The sequence below is a fragment of the Panicum virgatum genome, chromosome 9N (assembly GCF_016808335.1).
Source record: "Panicum virgatum strain AP13 chromosome 9N, P.virgatum_v5, whole genome shotgun sequence".
Classification (NCBI taxonomy): Eukaryota; Viridiplantae; Streptophyta; class Magnoliopsida; order Poales; family Poaceae; genus Panicum; species Panicum virgatum.
This window is the reverse complement of record NC_053153.1, coordinates 30,275,564-30,292,289: the sequence shown is the minus strand read 5'-3', so window position 1 is coordinate 30,292,289 and position 16,726 is coordinate 30,275,564. Positions and strand designations below refer to the sequence as shown.

Genomic DNA, 16,726 nt, shown 5'->3' with positions numbered 1-16,726 from the left:
AACCCGTGAATAGAATGCCTCTCCATATTCATAGGGAGGCAAATCCAATTTTTTCATAACGTCTTTACCCTTGATTACCAACTACATTTTATTCCTTACAAAAGGGTAACTTCACGGTCACGCTTCTATAGCCTGGCTGAGCTTTTGGATCCAAGTCACTTTGTCACTTCATTGACTTTTGCGTCCTTCGTACTTAATCTTCTTCCTCGAAAGTACAGCACGGATTGTATGGATGTTGTTGAAATTATAGATGGAAGATTTACAGCAAACTCAGCGGCAGCTATATACGATGAGTGTATCACTATTTGGTTAGGAGTTCAGAATATTTGCGTACGTGGAGCATTGCAGAAGAGAAACAAACCAGGTGGTGGCCCATGAATTAGCAAAGCAAGCTATAATTTCAAAGATTTATTGTATTTGGGAGGATGATCCCCCTCGCTTTGTTGTTGATATCTTATCAAATGATGTAACTGTTCTTGATCAATAAAGCTCTACCACCTTGTGTCAAAAAAAAAACCGATGCTGCATGGTTTCGAGTAAAAACCTTTGGTCTTCCGGAACCTATAAACGAAATTAAGTAAATGGCACTGCAATTTATCTAATCGGAAACAACATTTAGTTCATCGTGCATATATATATATATATATACACACACACACATATATATATATACATATATATATATATATATATATGGATTTTTCCCGTACTGTGAGCAGCATGCACATCAATATATATATTTCCTTACTTTATTTAAGGCTATTAGTATTTATTTACACGAGTAGCTAATCGGAAAGGATAGTCCCAGGTATGCATGGGTATATATGTACTCATCTCATGCATTTACTAGTTGGATCCGTTAGCATATGGGAGTATTTACCACGCGCGCATGCATTTATCGAATTAATTAATCAACGCATGCATGTATATTAATTCTATATACCCGGCCGGCCGTCTATATATACATAGAGAGAGGACCAAGTCTCGATGAATGTAGGGCACTCTCGAAATGGTGCTTGCGACGACTCTCTCCATCTGATATATATATATATATATATATATATATATATATATATATATATATATATATATATATATATATATATATATATATATATATATATATATATATATATATATATATATAACTCATTACCTGTAGCCGGCTATCGAATAGCCCATTCTGTGGCCGGGTCTAACCGTCGAACCGATCTCGCCCAGCACGGCGCCTACCCAGTCCCACCCGGCTCGGCTCGTCAGCCGATCCCAGCGTTCCGAGCTGGCTGCCTAGCGTCACGGGCGACGCGCCGCCGCCCCAAATTACGGCATTCCCCCGTTGACCATGACAAACTCAAATCCTTCCCGTGCTTCGTACGCCGCCGGCGACGATCCCGTCCCAACCACATCACAAGCTTCAAATCTGCTCGCATCCCTATCCATAGCCATCTACCACCCACTGCTGCTCCGTTCCCATGCACATCCTCCTCCGATTTTATACCAGGTTGCATAGCTTTGTTTGATTCTATCGATTTTAGGTACTGGCAGGTCTCAACGGCTGTTAGCATCCCTCCACCGGCGGCGTGTCACTGCTTCCTCACGGCGACTGTCATTGTTGACGCACTGGTGGCCCTTTAATCCCCATCTCCACAAAGCGGACATAATCCGAGGTGAGCAGATCCACATAGTTGCACCTATCCATCAACCATGAGGTTCGTGATTCCTTTAGAGTTTCCACGGCGTGAATTGCCAGGCGTGGCTACTGGCTTACTGCTACGGGAAGACATACGAGCGGGACGGCGGCGCACCTGTGGACGCGGGCATCCTTACCGCAGCTGCAGGTCGTCCAGGCACGGTAAGCTGCTAGCAGCCCTGTCGGGTGCTCATCCATCACTGGCTTCTACTCTTACGATAATTGTTGCATGTTGTGTATATAAATTTCGCAGATTAACCAAGGGTTATGTTTATGCATTCTCTGTGTTTGCGTAAATGCTCAAGAGAAGCTGATGACCTGCCGCCTGCGCAGGCAAAGCATTACCCATCATTTCTCTATGCAGTTACAGGTTTCTTCCTGCAGATTAAGGTTGGGTCCCTTCATTCATTGAATTAGATTGTCCTATTTACTATACATACATTTGTTTAGTGTTTTTCCGTTGTTCTGATTACCCTCAAGGAATTGGTGGTTCTTGTTCTGACCATATCATCTAAATTTCATTTTGACACCTGGCTGCATTGACTCAAGAGAAGCCTACTTAGCTGACCTTGGAAAAGTTAGCCTAATTAGTTAATGGTAAATTGGTTGCATCGTTAAAGTAAGTGGTTCCGGAGATGCCAAATTGCGGTCATTCATCATCTGAATTATCCATAATTATTTCATGGTGTAAGGAACATGGCACCATTTATGCCATCTCAAGTGATTTTGGTGATCGAATGACAACACAACACTTGGACTAATATGATTGTTAAGATGATCATTCTCAGGCTTTTAGGTTAAAGTGATGACAAAGAGAAAGAGAAGATATGCGTAGCAAGACCCGAAGGGCCGCCCCTACGGGGCTCTTCGAATCAGGAGCACCGGAAGAACCGATGCCTAAGCATCGGTGCATCCGACGCTTGTCGGAAGAACCGGCGCTATGAAGTTTGGTGCAGAAGGGAATCAAAGCCAAGTCAGCCTATAGGCACCGGTTGAACCGACGGGTCAAAAAGGGGGCATCGGTGCATTGGGCGTCCTATGTTCCAGAGACGATGTCAAGACCCCAGGAAAAAATTCTTCAGCACCGGTTGAACCGGTGAAGCATCGGTGCATACCATCGGTGTAATGACGTCAGCTGTCAGGAGAAGATTCTTAAGCACCGGATAAACCGGTGATGCATCGGAACAAGGCATCGGTTCAACCGGTGGTCACTGCATCAGCTGCCGGCACCTTGGAGCGTGAAGCTCGCCGGCAACGTCATCGACCCTCCGACTTGGTGTGGAACGGCGACGACATCTTTGTGCGGGGGACGTGGAGACCCCCATCCTTTGTGGAGAAGCTCCTTAGTGGAACCCGGGGCCAAGGTGACTGTGATTGCGTTCACGGAAGAGACTTGGTGACCGAGTAGCAATACTCTTAGTGTAACATCCCGAAAACTCACTAAATTAAATCGTGCGCTAAAACTGTTTCTCGTTGTTGAGCTCGACCCCTCCTTAAAACCCTAACCCCAACTTTCCGGGAACCTCCCTGTTTCGATTTTCCGATCCCCGAAGGACCTGAACCGACACCCGTATCCAGCACCCTGTTTCTCCCTCGACCCGCGCGTCGCGCCCAGGCGCCGTGCGTGGCCGACCGAGCGCCGGTGACGCCGCGAATCCCGCTCTCTCTTTCTCCCTCTCTCCTTTCTTTCCTTTTCTTTTTTTTTCTCTTTTCCATTTCTTCCTCCCTTTTCTTTTTCTCCCTTTCTTTCTCTCCTCCCCTCCTCCTCTGCTGTGTGGCCCGACCGCGCCCCCCCCCCGCTGTGCTCCGCTCCGGGGCGCCGCCCGACCCGGCGTTCCTCCCCTCGCCCCTGCTCCGCAGCCGCTCGGCCGGCCATGCTCCCCACCCTGGCCCGCAGCGCCGCTCGGCCGCGTGCACGCACGCCGCCCCGGACTGGCCGTGCGCCCGCGCGGACGGCGGCTCGGCGCACCGAGCCGCGACGGCCACGCCGCACCACGGCCGCAGGCCCGCGCGCCAGCGCGTGTGGGTACGCCCGCTCCAGACCGCCTCCGCGCGCGCACGCACGGCACGCCGCGACGCGACGTTGCTCGATCCCGCACGCCACGCCACTGGCCGACCGCCGTTGACGCTGCATAGCGCCGGCGACCTCGGAACAGCGCCGCCTGCGCACGGTCGCTGCCTGCCCGAGGCGTCACATCGCCTCGCCACCGCCCAGCTGCCGCCGCCCCCGCTACGCGCCGAGCCGGCCCCCACCGCCATTAAGGCCGGTCGCGGAGTCCGCCGGCCCGCCACCGCCGCACCCTCGCCTCCACCGCCTTAGCCGTCTATAAAAAGGGCCAAGGGGCGCCTCCGAGCTCCACACCCGCCACCCCGACCTCACTGACCCCCACGGCCCTCCTCTCCTCAGCTGCAGCGTCGCCCCGCCGGACTCCGGTGGCCGCCGCCGCCCGCTCTCGAAGACCCGCTGCCTCGCTCCACCTCAAGTCAAGCCAGGTGGGGGAATCAAGCCGCCGTGCCCCCCTGCTCCTTTTCCCCCTCACCCCGGCCGCCGCCGTGGCCCAGAGCGGCCGAATCGGCCGCCGCCGACGAGCGCCTCCCCCTCCCCTGTTTCCTAGTGCGGGGGAAGGAAGAGGACAGGGCAATATGCCCAAAACCCCCTAGCCTTTCCCCTTTTTAGTAAAGAAACCTCCCACCTCTTGACCTTTTTGCAAATAAACCCCTGACTCTTTTATAATAACCCAAATAATTTCTAAAATACAAACCAAGCCCATGCCTTCTTAAATTTAATTACAAATAGGCCCCTGGACCCTGATTTAACCCCTAAACCTTTGATTAACCTATCATTTCATGCGCCAAACGACATCGGATCAACCTAAAATTTTACCACACCTTTCATAACATAGTTTTGACCATGCCATTAGGAATCCACCCAAAGATATTACTCCGTACCCCTTATCTTATGTGTTCCCGATTCGAGCTCAACGATTGGTCTTTATTTTCTGTGTGTTGATTGTGTGCTTGTTTGTGTGCGCTGTAGACCACGGAGTGAACAAAGAAGAGCCCGTCAACGAGCAGTACTGTGAGCAGTTGAACGAGGACCCGTTCTGTGACCCCGAACCCAAAGGACAGGACCTCCCCGAAGGCTACGAAGACGGTAAGTTCAATCCCATCCTTTGATGCATGTTTCTGTCCTAGTTTTTATAAACACAACCCAATGACCTGCTTTATAAAATTGCATATGTTTTGCTTGCATGAAAACACGGTTGGATAGCCACCCTTTGATTTGTGATGACCATTCCTTGACCACCTAGATTAATGTCTAATTTGGCTTGGACGTTAATCGGTATTAGAATGCTTAGGACTTTGCTCATAATACTACTTGTTTTATAAGGAAAATGTGTGCGTGTGTGGGAAGGGATAAAAAAATGGTGTTTTTGAAAAGTGTGTCCAGACGGGATGGATGGCATTTCTGCGTGATTTGCCATTTGGTGAGCCCGTGCCTGTGTGGCAGGGCAAAGAAGGGAGATATCCATCTTGTCGTGTCTAAGGACCGAGTTGGTGTGTCATCTCACCTAACTCCACTCTCGTGCAAACCACTCGACCGTTGAATGGGCAACGGCTTAGCATAAATCCCACTAGTTAATTTGATAGCCATCAGGAGAGCTGATAGCAACGGGTGACTAAGGAAAAGGGATAAGCCCCGAGTGACTTATGCCCGGTTATACCTAAGTGAACGGTCGATGACCTCTTGGTGCATCCCGTGATGGCTAGTCAGGTCTAGCTAAGGTGGGTAATGGCTATGTCGGGATCTACACCGACACTTCGGTGCTCGTGTTGTGGTACCCGCTTGTGGGTAAAGTTGCACACCTCTGCAGAGTTGAGAATCTATTCGAATAGTCCGTGCCCATAGTATTGGGCGAGTTACGGTGTGGTCACATAACTAGTGTTTCTTTGGGGATGGGTTAGCATGAGTTGTTTTGGAATTGTGTCTGGCAGTTGTGCCGTGTGCTACCACTACAAGAAATTTGGCCTTCCATGATGATTAGATTGTGTCACAGAAGACTAAATATTTGTCATTGTATCTAATCTATGATGACTTTGTGACAAAAAAAAAGTTCGTCATTGAATGTGCGTCACTAATGACAATCAGTGACGAAATATATTAAAATTGTCATAGATTTTATGACGATACATTTATCGTCACAGATTTTTATGACGCCTTAGAATCGTTATTGTTGGAGAGAAAATTGTCATAAGCTGTAGAATGTGATTTCGCCACATAGGATCAAGCTGGGTGATGTGGTTCTGACGTGGCTCTACCTTGTGACGTTTTTATTTCATCATAATTTATCTGGCCCACATTATTTTTAGGCCCACTTGCAGCCTGGTCCAGCCCATGTTTAGACCCATTTACAGCCTGGCCCAGCCCATGTTTAGACCCACTAGTAGCCTGGCTCAACCCATGTTTAGGCCCACTTGCAGCCTAACACAGACATATTTAGGTAACTCAGCTCATGTTGAGGCCCAACTATGCTTGACCCAGCCCATGCGAAGTCCATTTGTAGCTGGACCCAATCCATGTTGGCCCAGCTCATATCAAGGCCCGCAGTTGGGCCAACATGAGACCAGCCCACTATAGTGCTGCCCAACTATTGTGGCCGTCCAAACATGAATCGTATAATGCTAATTTAATCTCATTTGTAACCCAACACATCCACATCCAGCTCACAAAATGGTATTTGTAGTATAGAATAACATAACCATACTTCATTCACATAATATTATCACAGTTCAATAGTTCATTGACATAGCAATAATCCATATATTCCACCAACAGAACCATCTCACAAAATATGACAACCACCATCTAGATCCACACACATAACAGGATCTTCACATTTTGCACATTTGGCAGCCAACAGGTTCACAAAACAGCAGAGCAGTATGGCACTTCAAGCCAAAAAGGACCTAGTGTTCACATCTGGACACATCAACTCCTAGATCCAAAGTTAGCTATAATATTCCCAAAATACCATAGTCCCATGAAAGCATAAACCACGTTAGGGATAAGTATTCACCTATCACTGACTCTGATTGAAGCTGATCAAACCACGAAGGAGAGCATTGTTTTCTTCTAATTGCTTCTTGAGATCTCCAACATCTTCTAGATGCTTCTGTCTTGCTTCTTCTGACTGTTTCTTTAGGTTGTCTATCTCTTGTTGCTGACCATCAAGCTTTTGTCGAAGTTCCTCTTTGTCTTGTTTCTCCTTCTCAAGTTGCGCTTCAAGCTCTTGCACACGCAAAGTTTCAGCTCGGCTAGATCTTTTCTTCAAGGCTGGCTGAAGGCCTACATTTTGAAGGAATTTACTTGATGGTAGAACTTGAGAAACTGCTTCAATTGCAGTATTGGGTTGCTGTTCATCTTCAACTGGAGCTGCCATAATAGCGTTCATGTCATCCTAGCGATGAAAGGATAACAAAATATTAGATATAAGTTTCAAGCGAAAGCTATACATCAAATTTGATCATAGTAAACTGACATGGAAATCATCATTAAAAATTTGGTATTAGAAGTGCTAGTTTAGCAATGCATAGCTCCAACAGGAATGTTCAGAATCAATAAAAATTTAAATCTCTACATCATTCATATAACGAATATTAAATAACAGGTGATGTGGCTCATGGTAAAGCCAAAGGAGCAGGTAAAGAATATTAAATAACAGAAATTAGAGATTTGTTCAGTGAATAACTAATCAAATATTGTATGATGTAATGTTAGAATGTAGTTCTGTACTTCTGTTGAAAATTTACACACACACACATAAAAATCAATATTATCACCATCATGTGTACCTTCAACCATGACTCCACTATTCTGGGTTCTTCTATTTCTTTCACGGTCAACAGTGTGGTACCGAACACCATGTACAAGACATGCAGAAAATAGGCGAACTCTTAGATCAGGTTCACATGACAATGCATACAAGTCATCACTGATGTCTTCTCCATTCACAAAACGTAGTTTTGCAATCTGCGCAAGTACATGTGAAATATTGTGAAAACCCATACGCTGATAATATTTCATTTTAGATATGGACTAAAAACTCACATGCTTCTTAAACCAGGAGGAAAATTGCTTCTCAATGGTTTTTTCAACATCAGGAATTCCCTCATTCTCTAACTCTTTCCTATATAACCTGTGAATCATAGTTAATTCAACACATTAGAGCTAATAACTAATAGCTTATATAAAAAATTTAAAATGTATAGAAGGGATGACATACTCCATATATGGCTCAACCTCTGGACAATTATTCAGCACATACCAAACCATTTTGTCATATTCATGTTCGAGATATGTAACCCTAGAGGCTCCAAGCAAATCAACTCCATGCTGGAAAACAGATAGGTCACATTTTCTCAAATCAACACGCTCTCTATTCCTACCCTCCCGATTGTGCCGTGTGTGGACATCATCAAAATACCTCGAGCAAGCAGTCAAGCACTCATTAGCGACATATGATTCTGCAATGGATCCTTCAGGTCTTGCCATGTTCCTCACAAAACGTTTCAAGGTATATAACCTTCTTTCTATTGGGTACATCCATCCATATTGTACTGGACCTCTAAGGAGTGCATCATCAGGTAAATGAACAGCTAAGTGCAACTGAACATCAAAGAAAGAAGGAGGAAATATTTTCTCAAGCTTGCACAGAATGATTGGTATTTCTTCTTTCATTCTATGCAAAACATCTACCTTCAGAGTTTTAGCACATAATTGCTGAAAGAAGTTACCTAATTCAGCAATTGCTTCATATATTTCCTTAGGCATGAGCCCTCGTAGAGCAGCAGGCAAAATCCTTTGTAGTAAGATATGGCAATCATGAGTTTTGAGTCCTTGGAGGTTGCATGCATCAACACTAACATGTGTTGCTAAATTTGAAGCATATCCATTTGGGAATTTCACACTTCTTAAAAATTCACAAAAAGCAAGCTTTTGTGTTTTACTCATCGTGTAAGGGGCGTGTGGTAAACAGTATGAATCTCCATGACGACACAAGTGTAGATTTTGTCTTATGCCCATGTCTTCCAAATCAAGCCTGGCATTAATAGTGTCCTTTGACTTCCCAACAATGCCCAGAAAAGTGCCAATAATGTAGTCACAAATGTTTTTCTCGATGTGCATTATATCAAGATTGTGTCGCAGCTTCAAATTTTCCCAATATGGCAGATCCCATAACCTCGACCTTCGCTTCCAACATTGATCTTCTGCTTCCCGCTTTCTCTTTTTGCTTCCAGGATGCTTTCCTGGCCTAACATCCTTCACCCTCTCCAATTGCTGCATCAGCTCATCTATACTAAATTCCTCTGGCTTGTCACGTTTTTCAGTTTGACCATCAAAATATTTCTTTGTCCTCCATGGATGGTCCCTTGGAAGAAAACGACGATGTCCAATATAGCAGATTTTATTCCTAATTCTTCTGGAGCAAGGATTTTTGTCACAACGCACACAAGCATAATATCCTTTTGTGACTCTACCAGACAATGTGCTCAAAGCTGGATAATCATGAATGCACCATATAACTGCAGCATGTAGTTTAAACTCCTTTCCACTAAATGCATCTTTAGTTTCCAAACCTGCCCAAAGGGTGAGCAACTCTTCGACGAGTGGCTCCAAAAAGACATCAAAGTCCTTTCCTGGGCATTCCGGACCAGGGATGAGTAGGGACATCATGAAGTTGGATTCATCCATACATATCCATGGGGGAAAGTTGTAAGGCACAACAAAAACTGGCCACATGCTATATGAGGAGTTCATTTTGCCAAATGGATTGAAACCATCCGTAGCAAGACCAAGTCTGATGTTCCTTGCATCTTTTGCAAACCACTCATATTTTCTATCAAATTCTTTCCATGCCTCACCATCAGCTGGATGGCTAAGCTCATTCTCCACTGGTTTTCTCTTCAACTTGTGCCATTGTGCCTCCTCAGCGGTTTTTTTGGAAGCAACTATCCTCTTCAGCCTTGGAACCAATGGGAAATGCCGCAATACCTTCTGAGGAATCTGTTTCCTTCCATCCGCATCTTTCCATCTTGATTCACCACAAACTGGGCAATTATCATGTTTTGCCAACCCCTTCCGGAACAAAACACAATTATTCGGGCACACATGGATTGTATCATATCCGAGTCCCAATGCACGAATAAGTTTCTTTGCTTCATCATAAGATGTGGGAAGAGAGCAAGCTGGGAATGCTAATGATAACAACTTTAGTATTGCAGTGAACGCAGCATTGCTGATTCGATAGAATGACTTGATGTGGAGTAACTTCACAACAAAAGAAAATCTTGTAACAGCTGCACCAGGGAAAAGTTCCTCCTTCATCTCTTCTAATATGGCTGCAAACATAGAATTCTCAGCACCTTGTTCCTCAGCTATGAACAACTCCTTTACCATATCAGGAATCCTATCATCAAGGTCTTCTTCATCCTCGTTCATACCAACATCCTCGTTGAAAGGAATATGTTCATTAAGATGATCTGCATTTTCAATAATTCTGCCATCTAGTGCTTCTCCATGATGTACAAGTGATCCTGCACAACTCCTTTATTTCTATGAACCCGATTCAAACACCTACGACATGGACAAAGTATGTCTTCGTCATTGGGAAATTTCTCAGAGACAAACTTCATGAACTCACTGACTCCATCTAGATGTGCCTTGCTAAAAAGCCTACTATTGATCCAATTTTTGTCCATTTGAAGATCACTGAAACAAGTGCAAAACTTAGCGAAAGATGGGAGGATGCATCTAGAAATAAAGAATGGATACAAACTACCATGAGCACAAACATGCTTCAGCAATCAACATAAATTAGTAAGCTTCTGTGAAATGACCAAGCAATATATGAATTCCATAAATACAGTCTAAAGTATCATGTCCAATTGTATCTGGTTATTACCATGAATTCTTCTCCTCTCTACACAAATCAAATAGCAAGTGCTAGGCGCTAACATGCGACATGAATCCATGAAATAAAATGGTGCACTATAATGCATCCGTACCATCAAGTGAAATGCAATACTATTTCCTTGTCATCAAGTAAAATGCATTGTTGTAAATAATTCGAAGTCCATGTGCCTTCTGCACTTGGCTAGAAATATGTGCATATGTTATCTGTAGTTGGGCAATTCCAATAAAACTTAAACCTTTACCGAATCTGTTTTTCCTTGAAGGTTCCAGTTATGTGGATCAAGTATTTAATTTGCTTCAGTTAAGGCATAAATTTTGTTGCAGACTTAATTTAATAAAGAAAATCTGCCAAATTTATGTATGCTTTTCATTTATGCATCAATATTCTACCTTTTCCATTTGCAAGATTTTGGTTTATGAACAGGGACTGTGCATGGAGTTCAGCAAAATGGAAATACAATATGTACATTTGAGGACCTTATGCTCTATGCTCACCATTTGTGTAGGATATTCGTCTTTCAGTGTATGATTAGAAATGGAAAGCTGACCATGGGTGAATTCATTGTAATGCGTACTACTTTCTGTGATGATTATTTGTCTCCCCGTGAACAATAGCAGGGAAAAGATTGAGCAAAAAACAGAGGAACAAATACCCTCAACATTTGAATGCTATTCACCAGCATTTAAATAATCAATTTATTACCATTCAAAGGTTGGGAACCAAAACCAGGGAATAATAGCATAGTAAAGCAAAAATTATGTTCCAATAACTAGCCTTATTTATGTATTCCTACCATCCATGTACATATATCTGCTATGTAGTAGAGCAGCTCCCTGTGTACATATATTGTATCCACTTAAGATTCCCAAATAAAATCTCAGACAACAGAATGCGCGTAGGGGCCGCGCAATGCACTAGTAATTTCTAATTCCCTAGTCTGCTGATTGCAATTGGAGCAAAGAGAAAGAGTAGCAGTACCAATCAGTAGCGATGGGCGGAGAGATGCAGTGGGTGACTGACAGCGGGATGTGACGGGTGGCCACAGCACGGCGCAGGCTGGACCAAGCCAACAGATGCGCCCGCAGGCCGCAAGCCGCAGGGCGGCGGGTGGAGCCGCCGGCCGCACAAGGCACAGGCGCGCTGCGCGCTGCGCTAAGGGGCGGCGGGCGGCGGGAGGGAGCAGCGCGCGTGCGGCCGTCGAGGGAGCCCGGGCGCCCCCGATTGGATCTCGTCTGCGCCCAGTTCCCAGGAGCGGTGATTTTGTGCTGGTGAGAGTAACTAATAATTGTAGAAATATGCTTTGTTTACAAATAAAATTAGGAAACATTCTCTAGCTCAGTGGAAATGGTGAGAGTTTGGAATCTGGAGGTCTCTGGTTCGATCCGTGGCACCAATATCTTCTTTCTTGTTTTGCTTTTTTATTTACATGGACCGCCAAATAGCTCCAGGTTAAGGTGGGCTGTTATTTTTCTTTTTGAGGGCGTTAGGATGGGCTATTATGTTCAATGAATTCAATATACTATAGGTAAAATATTATATTTAGCAATGGCTCATATCGTACCATTTCCATCTTAAAATCACAATTTCTATTTTTTCCTTTCACTTATTTTTACATGAACAATGGGTTTGGGACCTAATAAGTTTGCACGTAGGTCACCGTCGTTGCCTAACGAAGACATTAGTGACGAACACCTAACCTAGTGACAATTTAGCATTGTCATAAAATTATGACGTTTGTAGTTGGACTCAAGTGACAAAAATGCATTCGTCACAACATGAAGTAAAACTAGTTTATGACAATTTTCATCTTGTCTTAGCGACGAACACCTAGTTTTCGTCGCTAAATTGTACCACCCTATATAAAATGTCATAAAAGGGAATGACCTAGTGACATTTTGATCGAGTGTCATGAGATATTCGTCATAGAAGGTCACATTTCTTGTAGTGTACGATGGACGGGGAGTCCGGTAACAGTTAAGACTTGAACCCCGTGTTACTCAATACAAAAACTGTTTTCTGAAATGTTTTCTGCTAAATAAACCCCTCCATAAAATTTAACTTTCTGTAAACTAAACCGTAACCTTACCCTTGATTTACTTGTGCATATTATTCTGATATAACCCCCTCCGTGGGTGTGGTTGAACTTGCTGAGTACGTTTGTACTCACCCCATTCTTACTTTTTACAGAAGAAGACCCAGACTTCGTACCAGACGACGCCGAGTAGGGTTATCGTTCTATACCCAACCTTGCCTGTGGAACCGGCCCTGTTCGAATGTCTTCGCTGACGCAGTACTCTGAGCCCGAGCTAGACCCCATGTGGGTTGCGGTCTGATGTTATGTTGTAGCTTGGTTACTAGTTATTATCATCTGTATCGAGTGTAATCCTCGGAGGTTTGTACAGTAATGAACCATCTGATGTAATAAATGTGGCATCAGCCTCCCGGGACTGATGTTTGTATCACATTTAAGTCTTCTCTTATGAGGGGACGCTTCACTTAGTGAGTGCTACAACAACGTGGATGTAGGTGTGCCTTTGTGGCTAACCGAACCACGGGATAAACACCCGCGTCAAGAGTTTGCTATCTCCTATCCCGCTCATTAAGGTTCCGCATTTCTTACTAGCATTTTATGTGCCTTTACTTTCATAGAGTAGTTTCTTGATAGGAAAGGCTATAGGTTGCTAAACTCTTTTGGGATAGGGGGTTTTACACTAGAACAACATAGTTGCACATCTAGATAGCATGTTTTAGTTTAAGTTTTGTGCAAACTAGTTGGAGCCATAGGTTATAGTTTTTATTAGTGCCTAATTCACCCCCTCCCCCTCTTAGGCTAGAGCACCCGATTACTTTCACATGGTAATTTGGTCTCCTGGCTATAGAAAATGGTTCCTGAGCGTCTTAATTATTGCAGTTGGCATGTCACTATGATTTGCCCAATTCCTTCTCCTTTTGGGTATATTGCAACTATGCGATAATCTTTTAACGTAGTCATGAGAAATATTGTAAACCCACTTGTGAAATATCTTTAACCATTAGCTGTTGCACAACAAATTTGCACATGTAACTGAGATGTAAAAGGCCAGTATATGATGAAAACCAACATAGTTCGGTGAAGCTTGGGTTAATGTTTGATGACCTCTATTAGTCATATATTAGTCAAAATTATTTATAACATGTCTGGGCCTTTCTTCTGCTAAATAATTTCTTTTTATTTTTGTCTTAGTTCATCTGTTGATAGTCCGGACCTGGCCGTTTGCCATCCCTTCACTGCTGGGAATAGGCATTACTAGACCAGAAACAAAGATTCTGCGGCAAGCAACCGCAAAAATCCTTCATACTAAGTCAGCATTGATCTGATTCCTTTTGGATTAGCAGCAGATTCCCTCAAGATTAGCAGCAGATTGCCCTTGCGTTAGATTTCTTCTGTCACTGTATATCTTTTTTAGTGCTTTTCTATTCATTTGCTTTCCCGCAATGAATTGGTTGTTGCTTTGTCTGTGGCGCCAGCTTTGTCTGTGCTGGCTTCTTTGCATTTCTTTAGTTGCGTGAAACCAATTTTTTGATTGATGTCGTAACTTAAATTGTTCTTATAGTTACTACTGATTTGCTATCACACAATTCTCATAATTTCATTACCGTTTACTAATTTGATTGCAGACAATTCTAATAATTTTACTAGAATCTTCATTGTCCCTTCACCACAGCAAATTCGTGTGCCATGGAATTAAAATTTGAATTGTGTTGGAACTTGGTCAACGTTACAGCAAATTCGTGCTAATTACTAATCTGAATTATGTTTGTCATAAGTCAGTTAGAAAATTACGTATGTATCTACCCATCATTTAGTGATAACTTCTAAACATTTGTAGATAGCCATATGTGATGTCATTCCTATAAATATTAGAAATATGAAATGAATTTATTATTGACTATTCTCCTCGTTACTATGAAGTTTTCAGGTGATGATTCCTTTATATCAAGTTTCGCGCAAGATGAGCTCACCTAAGAGCAGCTAACAGGCATTGTGCATTGATTTGAGTACAATATCTGCCCAACCAGATGCAGCTGAATGAGAGCACCTCTAAATGATTCTCTCAAATACCGGATGTAAATTTATTTAGCTAATGTTTCTATTTAGTGTGATGTTTATAAAATTATTGTATTTGTCCTGCCAAAATGGGTTATATGTATATATTATAGTAATCCATCTTTCTCGATTAATCTATTTACGGTAATCCACCATATGTATTCCGTTATGTTAGGCATTTTTGTAATTCATACATGTTCTGTCAAGATATTAGATATATATTCGAACCATCTTTCCTAATTGTAGTATTATATAGTAAACCGCCATGATACTTCTAGTACAAGAGGCATTCTCGTAACTCACGTATATAAGGTTCTAATAAATTTATCGTAATTTTTTTAGTAACATGGCTCATGTCATTCTCGTAAATGAATTGTTTATGTCCGTTCAAAATACCTAGTTCAAGTATTCTCATAACCAACTTTACGTAATTACCTAGATGCATGTGTATTCTGGACGGCAATGTTTTTTTATTACAAATGAATCCAGCTGAAATCTCGATCGCATCCCTAGGTTCTCTTAATTACCTAATTTTTCTCATACAAAACTGGCGCCAGTTACGCAATGATGGACTGCTCCATCGCTCCTGGATGGTCGGCTCGGCTCGCTCGGGAGGCTCTCGCCTTCGAGCTACAACTGAGGGATGTGCGGACCCTGGTGATTGTTCTCGTGACCAATCCTAGTTTGCTAGGTGGCCTGGCTACAAAAATAACTATTCTGTATCCCGATTATGGTCTTGAATAGGGTTGAAAACGAAAACGAAAATTTTCGATTACTGGGAACCGTTTTCGAGACTTTACCGAGTTTCTGGTGTAAACGAAAATGAAAACGGCTACCGAAAATACGGAAACAAAAACATATTTTTATCTGAACCTAAAAGCAAAAACAATTTTAGTTTCTACCGACTATTTTCGAAATTTATCCGGTAATTTACGGGTATTATCGTATTTGAAGCACAACCCAACACATACTTTCCCGGCCCAATAGCTCGTGGGCTTCCTGCTGGTCCAGACTTTCAAGTTAACCCTAGCCTCAAAATCCCTCACTCCCCACTCCCCACTCTCTGACCCCAGCGAGGTCGTGACCCCCTCTCTAGTCTCCACGGCGCCGCCCCCTCTCCAGTCTCCACGGCTCCACTATCCGGCGTAGCCATCCCCCTACCCTCCGGTGCTATCCTCAACAGCGACTTAGCAATGCTCACCTCGTGGCTCGCGCATCGCGTATTTTTGGATTAGTATCTTAATCGAATCTTCACTATTTGCATGAGATGTGTCAAGTCATATAGTTAATGTTATGCTTTATTGTTTGATATGTTTATCGTTTTTTAAATATCATTTTGATGGGTTTCGACCGTTATCGATGTGCTCTCGACCGTATATTTCTGTTTTCGAAATTACCGGAATACCGGTGCTGTTTTCGTTTCCGAAAATACCGTACCGCTTTCGTTTTCGATGAAAAAATGTGAAAGTAAAAGTGGTGGAGTCTTTCACCGATCGTTTCCGACCATTTTCGTCCCTAGTCTTGAATCAATCCAAATGTGTAACTATTACATGGTAAATTGATCTCGTCATTATATTATAGTAACGATTCCTTAGAAGAACTCCATTAATGTATTCAGTTACGAGCCTGGAAGCCACGATCGGCTCGGCTCGGGTCATGCGGCGTGGGAAACCCCCGATCGTAAAAGGCGCCGGTGATTTAAATCGGGTCACGGGATCGTTGCTCGCGCCGGTTTGACAGCAATCGACACTAGTTGGTGCGGTCGGTTAGCCTGGCTATAGAACAAGGTATTCTGTGGCCGGCTACAGAATATACTCTTCATATATATATATATATATGACGACGACCAGCAGAAGCGACGTGATGGCGGCGATGTTAGTAAAGCTGGCCGCCGTGCTCCTCCTTGGATGCCTCGGCTCGCCTGCAGAGAGTGGTAAGTATATATACATCCAATTTGTACTTTGCATTGTTGCT

At 43.5% G+C, this 16,726-nt stretch overlaps 1 long non-coding RNA gene across 5 annotated transcripts; it reads left to right on the top strand.

Moving 5' to 3' along the window:
- Positions 1–1,193: 1,193 nt before the first annotated feature.
- On the top strand, positions 1,194–14,997 carry LOC120692691. 5 transcript variants are annotated; one of them, XR_005682706.1, is made up of 4 exons: positions 1,194–1,852; positions 1,944–2,080; positions 13,889–14,076; positions 14,618–14,997. It is a non-coding gene; the product is annotated as an uncharacterized LOC120692691 (long non-coding RNA). The 5 variants fall into 5 exon arrangements; XR_005682708.1 differs by lacking the exon at positions 13,889–14,076 and having other exon boundaries at positions 1,195–1,852; positions 14,625–14,997; XR_005682707.1 differs by lacking the exon at positions 13,889–14,076 and having other exon boundaries at positions 1,195–1,852; positions 14,618–14,888.
- Positions 14,998–16,726: the final 1,729 nt, after the last annotated feature.